Source organism: Dipodomys merriami, unplaced genomic scaffold, assembly GCF_024711535.1.
Source record: "Dipodomys merriami isolate MVZ:Mamm:240054 unplaced genomic scaffold, mDipMer1.0.p SCAF_481, whole genome shotgun sequence".
In the NCBI taxonomy this organism is placed as follows: Eukaryota; Metazoa; Chordata; class Mammalia; order Rodentia; family Heteromyidae; genus Dipodomys; species Dipodomys merriami.
Window position 1 is genome coordinate 447,165 of NW_027206048.1, and position 8,825 is coordinate 455,989.

Below are 8,825 nucleotides of genomic sequence, written 5' to 3' on the forward strand. Positions count from 1 at the left end.
AAGCCTGCTTTTATATGACCCAAAAGTAAATTATTCAGGAGGGCAATTCATCTCCCTCAACTCTGTAGTATTAGATGATTGTTTAGGTTCTTCCTAGCTATATGATTTTGTGAAATCCTGCATCAAACAAAGTATTTCTTTCACGAGAAGGGAAGCCTTTGTCAAACAATTAATAATAGGATTTTCTCCTCCTGGCAAGCATGTATAGTTTTATTATCTTCATATATTTCATGATCTGTCTGTGTATGCCAAAGACTGCTGTGAAAATAAAAAGACCATTCTCAGCACTTAGCATTCGTATAACATTCATATGTATGAAGGTATTTAAATATTACTGAAATTGCTTTGGAATAAATAATATTCACCTTGACTATTTTGAGAAAGAAGAATTGGTTTCTCAGCACTTAGGTAAGAACGTGAGTGAAAGAAACAAAAGGAAAGTTTGGAACAACTCAACACATACATTCAAATGAAACAAAACAACCCAAGAAAACACAAATTAATTCAGTACTTAAAAACCTGCAGGAAATCCTCCTGAGTAACCAGGATTCCAGGCATAAGCTGTCTATTTTTTAAATAGTTTAGTAAATCATGTAGTTACAGAAGTTATAAATTATCATTACAATCTGTGTAATAGATGTGTGTATGTATATATCAATGCATACAGACAGAAATATTTTATCGAATCTTTGTATCTACAGTAGATTTATGAAATATCAACCTTCGTTGTAAAATAAAATGGAAACAAAAGTTATTAAGGAGCAAAACAAAGGGAATTCTCACAAGTTTCTTGTTGAATGGAATATGAATTGCGAGAATCAGTTTGGGAAAACCATCTTAATTTAACATAATGGATAATGGGTATTAATTCCAATCTATCTATTTGCCCATATTGTGCATCCTCACACATGAGTATCAAAATCAAACCACAATTTTTGCTTTTGTATTTAACGCACCTGTTATAATTTAGGGGATTGATGAAGTACTCAAATAAAGATTAAAACAATAGTAAGTGAGGTGATGAGTTAGAGCTGAAAATGTTTTTAAATATTATAATAGCTAATTAAATTGAAATTTTCTTACTTTTACTCTATTGTCATGTCTCTCATTCCCACATTAGAAAAGTATATAGAAGGTTCTCAGTAAATTATGTGTATAATCATGAAAAAAAATGTATTGAAAGAATATGGGCCCAGTGTGGTTTTAGCTTATTGAGACCTGTAGGGGGTAGTGTGTTTTTGAGGCCTTGCAAAACGTTGTGATGGAGATGAAAGGAGGGATGTGCTTATTCTTGAAAATTGTCTAGAGGATTGCTCCCAGAAAGATAGTGACGAATAATTCCAAAAGATACAGCAAAATCACTTCCACAACCATGTTCACTGCTGCACTATTTACCATAGCCATGTTATGAAAACAGCCCAGATGTCTTATGGTAGAAGGATGGTTGGAGAAAGTGGGGCACATATACACAATTGGATTGCACCCATCCATTATGAAGACTGTTACATAATTTGCAAAGAAATAGATAGATCTAAAAATATGTTAAGTAAACTAAGTCAGAGCCAGACACACAAAGGACCCATGTTCTGTCGCGTATTTGGAACATAGGACTTTATGCAAGTTTACACAACAGTATTCACCAAAGCATGCTCTTTGCAGACGAGTATTTAAAAGGTGTAATTTCTTATAAAATTGAACTTTTATTCCAACAAAATGAATACCAAGAAACTATCATTTGGAAGATATGAGCGGAAGTCAAAGGGAAGGAATAAAGAGAGTTATAGATGAAGAGAGGGAAGGTATAATATTCAATGCAGAAACTAGAAGAAATGAAAGTGGGGTGAGGTTTGGAAGGGTATTGGAAAGTTACGTAAAGATCCATTGTACTTATAAACTGATTTGTTGAATGGAAATTCCTTCATACAACTATTTAATAAAAATATAATTAAAAACAATGGAGACAGGGCTGGGAAGGTGGCTCAGTGGTAGAGAACTTGCCTTGCAGGCCTGAGGCCCTGGGTTCGATTCCTCAGCACCACATAAGCAAAAATAAAAAGCTGGAAGTGGCGCTGTGTTTCAAGTGGTAGAGAGCTAGCCTTGAGCTGAACAGCTGAGGGACATCACCCAGGCCCAGTGTTCAGGCCCCACGACCGGACCCCCCCCCCAAAAAAAAAAACAATGGAGACATCTGAACCTTAAACTGTGTTCTCTTCAATCATGAGTCAAAATAATAGTTTCCTTCTCAGAAATTTTCTTTGCAGTTATTTTCCTCAAAATGACAGAAAAGTGACCAACAAAATGAATGTCAATACATCACATTGCATATCCTAAAGAGAAACAATATAAAAATCACAGTAAAAATGTTAGAATTCATCACATGATAAAATAACAGGTAGAAAGGATCAAATGCTGATTGTTTTTCCAAGTACGTTACCTATGGTATCTAATTTAATCCTCACAATAATCCCATAAAGTAGAACTACTTCTATTTCTAATTCTCAGATGATGATATTGAAGTCTTCAGAGTTGGAATTACTAGTACAACATTTCACAAATGGTAAATCTTAGCCTGCGGCCCATTCCCACCGTACCAAATAACTTCATTCTATTTTGTGACTAAAATACCAGCACTTAGTCCACTAATTCTAGGAAAATTTCCCAGAATTATTGTCCACACTCTAATAATATTTCACTTTATCTTTGTTAGAAAATAGGAAACTAAGCGGGATGTCGGTGGCTACACCTGTAATCGTAGCTACTCAGGAGGCTGAGATCTGAGGAATGCGGTTCAAAGCCAGCCCAGTCAGGAAAGTCCGAGAGATTCTTATCTATAATAAACTGCTAATAAACCAGAAGTGGCACTGTAGCTCAAGCGGTACAGTGCTTGACTTGAGTGGAAGAGTGCAGGGACAGTACCCAAGCCCAGAGTTCAAGTGCCAAGACCAACTAAAAAAAAAAAAAAAGGAAATAGGTAACTGCAATATGAAAACTCCAAGTTCATAATCAATTTATACCTCCCTGGTGAAAGGAACTGCTAAACTATAACATTCTTGATTTCTAGCTCAAAATTGTAGAAATTATATTTTATCCCATGACAACACCTGCATCGCAGTCATACTGAAAGAATAATCTCCCCAATTCCTGATGGAAACAGATTGCAGGTCTTATAGACCAATCATTTCCACATTGTAGCTCACATAAGTTGTTTACCATTAGAGGTATTTTGATTGCTTTTTATACCCAACATTTTGAGAGAAATGTATTACTTTAAAATGTTATTAAAGCAAGACTGATATAAAACTATCATTATATAAAACCTATCATTAATGTTAGGAACGAGAGGTTAAAAATTATGGACACCAAGACCTAAGCATGAATTAAAGACTCTCCAACTTGTGAATACAATTGGTTTAAAAAGACATCAATACTACTGCATGTTTTTCAAAATTTCTTGTGATATTGAAGATTCAATGATAAAATATTAACACTTGAAAATAACTCATTTTCTTGGGAGTAGAACAGAAAACACAAGATTAATCCATCATTTTCAAATACCTTTATTTTTCTACAAATTCACTCTTATAATTATCAAGATTATAAAACTAACTGAAGTACAGAGCCACAAAGGAAATAATTTAACTGCATCATCTACATTCAAAAAACTGTTACTGGGGCTGGGAAGGTGGCTCAGTGGTAGAGTGCTTGCCTTGCATGCATGAGGCCCTGGGTTCAATTCCTCAGCACCACATAAGCAAAAAGGAAAAAGCCGGAAGTGGCGCTGTGGCTCAAGCGGTAGAGCACTAGCCTTGAGCTGAAGAGCTGAGGGACAGTGCCCAGGCCCAGAGTTCAAGGACCCACGACTGGACCCCAAAAAAAGAAAAAAAAACTGTTACTAGAAAACAAAGTTATTCTAATAATTAGCTTACCAAATTCACTTATATCCTTTTATTCTATTTCATAATATTTCATAATATTCTATTGCATAAAAAGCCTATATACCCACTTACATCTTCAGATCTTAATATTTATTTCAGAAATGTCTATAGCTCTATAGTCAATGAACTGAAATAATACTAAAAATATTCAAAGGCTTTTCAGAAATTGCAAGACGCTCTCGGGGTTGTTATTTATATTGGAAAAGATATTTGAAAAGCCTTGTTTGTTAAAGTTGTGATAGTTACTTTCACAAAAGAGCCATTAGTGAGGATCCCATTGCATGTACAAAAGAACTTCAAATGCATCCACAATCTGGAGGTGACACATGCTTTTTGTTTGTTTGTTTTGAAAGGTATATCTAGCAAGGATATCCACAATACTGGTTTTCAGTCAATATGATGGGATATTCAAACCTAATAAATACAGGGTTGATTATCTTAGTGAGAATAGATATGATGTTACAAAGAAAGTTATTTTCAACAGAAATCCAGAAAGAGTTTATTCACCTTGTGTTTCACAGGAATAATCAGAGAGTAATACCTGTTTGGTCAAGTCAGTCAAACTCACTCCATGAGTATATCTTAAAATCATAACCAATTTAAGAGGTCAAATACATATTTTGTACTGACAGTCATCTTACAGCAATAACTTACTACCTAATTATATCTGTATCTTCTTACCTAACATATAATAAGAGCTGAAAGTGGTCTCTTTTATCTAACTTAATGTTGTATATGCTTTGATTATGATGATGTTATTATTTGACAAATAAAATGTACAGAAGGGTGGCTCCACAGAAATGACATGACAGAACACTGATAAATAAAAACATTGCAACACAGTTAGCTCTTTTGAGCCTCACCTTGTCCACATTGGCAAGCAACATTGCAAGAGCACATACACACATATAAACATACACACATGTGTGCATATGTACACACATATACTTGCATGCTAAATTCAGGGTTTAGTACAAAAAAGTACAAATAAAATTTTAGTGATTAAGACAAATGTTAATTTGCCTTATTACAAAATAATACACAATACAGTCACCATGGGTGTTACATTTTACTTGCCTCACCACATGTGACCACTTAATTTATTTTAATTAATTAATTAATTCATTTGTTTGGTGTTAATACTAGGCTTGAACTCATGGCCTGGCTCTGTCCCAGGATTTGTTGTTTTTTTGTTGTAGTTTTCTCAAGCCTAGAATTTTACTGCTTGTCCCACAGCTCCATTTCTAGCTTTTGCTGGTTACTTTCAAATCAGAATTTAATGGACTTTTTTTTGCTTGGTTTGGTTTCAAACCACAATCCTCAGATTTCATCTTTCTGATTAGCTAGGATAAACACATGAGCCACAAGTGTGGCTTCTAGTTTTTCCTCTATAGCTATCTAATACACATATTAGATAGTAATTTAAAACTTAGAGTATAGAAGCAAGTTGTACAGTGATGATATTGTCTTGTCAGAAATTTAAGCTAGTAAATTTCTTCTTAAAACCATAAACAAAAATACCATGGTATAATATAAGAGAACTCACTATTGAACATATGAGCTTTAAGAGCTTTCTAATAGATCCATTATTTGTTACCCAACATTAGAAAAAACTATATAATGCAGTAGTAAAATAGAAGTCCTTTGTAGGAATACTTAATTACCTTGTTTTTAAAGATACTTGTTTTCATCCAAAAAAGTAGGCCTCTCTATTGTCTTCATGTGATTTTGATGATTGAAGGTGCTTAATGAGAAGTCAAAGTGTATTACTAATCCTTTGCTATCAATTAAATCTCACCTTTTCTTCTTGGAACTTATAATTATTAAAGAAATAGTTCAGAATCAGCAAGCAATAGCTCAGATTCACACTTCCAGTGCAAGTGGATCACCAGTAATTAATCCTTGATACCATTTTCCACAAAGTTTTGTCACAGATACAATCGGTCTGCCTTCTCTAGCTGTTTTCCTAACCTGAACCTATTCCTTCACTCTACAGGAAAAGTGTGATTCAACTGATTTCAGTCAGATCTGTTACTAGAATTATCAAGGATTTAGATTTTTGTCTGTAATTTGGTCAAAGCTATGTCTCTTTATGTAGGCTAATAAAAATGTATTTACTAATTTCAAGTAAATTCATAAATTCCATTTCCACCTCTTTTAAAAAATAAAATTGTTTGCTCTATAAATTGATCAGAGGCATGGATTTTGTGGCTAGCTAGGTCATTGTACATCTGTCTCTCTCTTCCTCTCTCCCTTTCATGGTTCTCATAGATAATGTGACTGCTCTATAATTATCCTAATTTATTTTGCTTTTATATTTTTGGTTGCATCATTTCACTTTCTGCTCTGCCATTTCCCAAATCATTTACTTAGAAGGCATTATTTCATATTTTCTCATTCCTATAATAAGCTGCACATGAAGACACCACTGGTCCCATTTTCAGTCTGTACCTTTGAATATGGAGGAAAACCTTTCCTTTGCTCTCTATGAATTCCCTACTCTCCAGTTAGAATAATTTCCAATAGTAAAATTGGAAAAAGAGAAAGAAAATCATGGTGAAATAACAGATGTAGAAAATTCACTGGATTTTTCTGACCAGTTCAACCAACGTGAACTATTAGGGAATACATGTGCACCCCATTCCCACTGGTACTCACTGTCTCTGGTTAGGCAATTCTGATGAAGACAAGGAACAAGATGAAAAAGTGAGGAATGTCATCATTTGCAAAAAAAAAAAAATGGAGAAGTATTAAAGCAAATTTTTGTTTGGGCTGCTGAAAATAATTGGCTTACTACAGTGCAGACACTGCTTTCCTAAAAGGCCACTCATGTGAATACTAGGGATGATGATGAATATACCTCTCTTCATCGGGAAGCCTCCAGTGGGCACTTAGACATTGTCCATGAGTTGGTGGCTCAAGGCAGATATTCATGCAATTACTGTGAATGGCTAGACACCCCTGCACAGTGCTTATATATTGAATAATACCAGAGTGGCTGCTTTCTTAGTTCACATTGAGGCAGATACCAATGCCCAAACTAAAGTCCTCTTGACTCCCTTGCATCTTGCTGCTTGGAATAGAAATAGCGAAGATATGCTGGATCGCCTTCTATTGAAGCATTATATCAAACCAGGTCTGAAGAACAACTTGGAAGAAACTGCATTTAATATTGCCAAAAGGATAAATATGTATCACTACCTCTTTTAAATTGTGGAAGGCTGTAAAAATTGTTCTCCTAACTCATAATGGTTTGGTTAAGATTCTTAAATTTCAAAAATGCCAATCCATCTTTGTGTCTGTACAAAATATTTTCACAATACAAAGCAACAGCAATATCTTACTTTAAAAATTCATGGATTCCATAGTATTCTTCAAGTGAATTGCCTGACTGATGTCAAAATGTATTCAAGAGTTGTTTGTATACATCTATAATGATTTCTGCAGGGTTTGTGATTTTTAAATCAGAAATCACTTTAACTTATTTGTTGAAATGAGTAGTACAGAAACTAAAAATATTTCTGGTGCTTGTATGAAAAAAGTATATTTTAAAATACTCTGTATTTTATTTGTATAATGTCCATAATCTATTTAATTCTCTCCTAGATATAATACTTTGAATTATACATTGTTTTATAATATATAGGTTCGTTAATAAATGTGTTATTTCAGATAGCATTCCATATAGAAAAAGTTTAAGATTCCTTTTTTTTCCTAGGTCCTTATAGTATTTTATTTCTTTGGGATAAAATGACAATGTTATCCAATTTCAAATGTTTTGTAAAGATTATGCTATGTAAAGGCCATTCTAAGGTGAGGATTTAACGCACTGATGTCAAACTAACTTTCAGTTCAATGAATTACGTATATTGTTACATTTGCCTTTTTAAATTTTTTATTGTGAAAATACTGTACAGAGGGGTTACAATTACATGGGCAAGATAATGAGTACATTTCTTATCAAGCATTGTAGCCTCCTCCTGTATTTACCCTTCCCTTCCATTCCCATCCTTCACCTGCTCCCCCACTCAATCCTCCCTGCTACCCCTCCACCCGCACAAAGTTGTAAAGTTCATTTTTGACATAACGACTTGTATTTTTGTAATCAATTTTTAATAACTGTTTTTCATTTCTTGCATCTCAAGAATGAAAAATATGGAGTATTTCACAAATTTTCATATCATCCTTGTGCAAGTGCCATGATAATCTCTATATTGTAGTAATTTGGGTAAACGTCCTGCTGAAGCATGTAGTAGCCTGTAAATTTAAGTAGTTATTGATGCAATCTTTATACAGGCATATATCCTTGGTTGACTGTTTGTAACTAGGAAACCTTATTGTTCCTAAAAATGTTATTGATCTTACTTCTCTAAAATTCTGTGTATATTGGGAAAAGCTTATATTGTTTGGTCGATTGCTCACATTTGCAATTTTTTTTGTCTATGACTATTTTAAGTCTTTTTCATTTTAAATTTGATCATACTTTGAAGCCTTTATAGCTAGGTCCAAAGGTGATTGTTTTTCAAGTACTTATTTATAAACTGAGTTAGCTTTGTGGAGCTAATGGATTCAAAGTAAGTCTTGTTTAAGAGCTACTTCTAAACTTCTGCAGCTTAAAAATTCCTAAATGATGTCTTACTGGTACAAATGTCTACCTGACCCTTTACTCTTCTTCCCTGTAGCAACAGACCAACCAGAATATCTTACCCTGACAGCATAAATTTTCTTATTGGAACAAAACTAATATTAGTTAAAAGGGATCATAGAGAGATAAACAGTTAAGACAGAATCATTTAGGCTAGAAGGTATTTTATCAAAATATAATTGTTTTTTATACCTAACATTTCAATAGTAGCTAAAGCCAAGAAGGTGAAAAAAATTTTCACATGC

General features: G+C 33.7%; 1 pseudogene; it reads right to left on the reverse strand.

Moving 5' to 3' along the window:
- Window positions 1–8,084: 8,084 nt before the first annotated feature.
- Window positions 8,085–8,184, reverse strand: LOC138809083 (U6 spliceosomal RNA; annotated as a pseudogene).
- Between the last annotated feature and the right edge of the window lie 641 nt (window positions 8,185–8,825).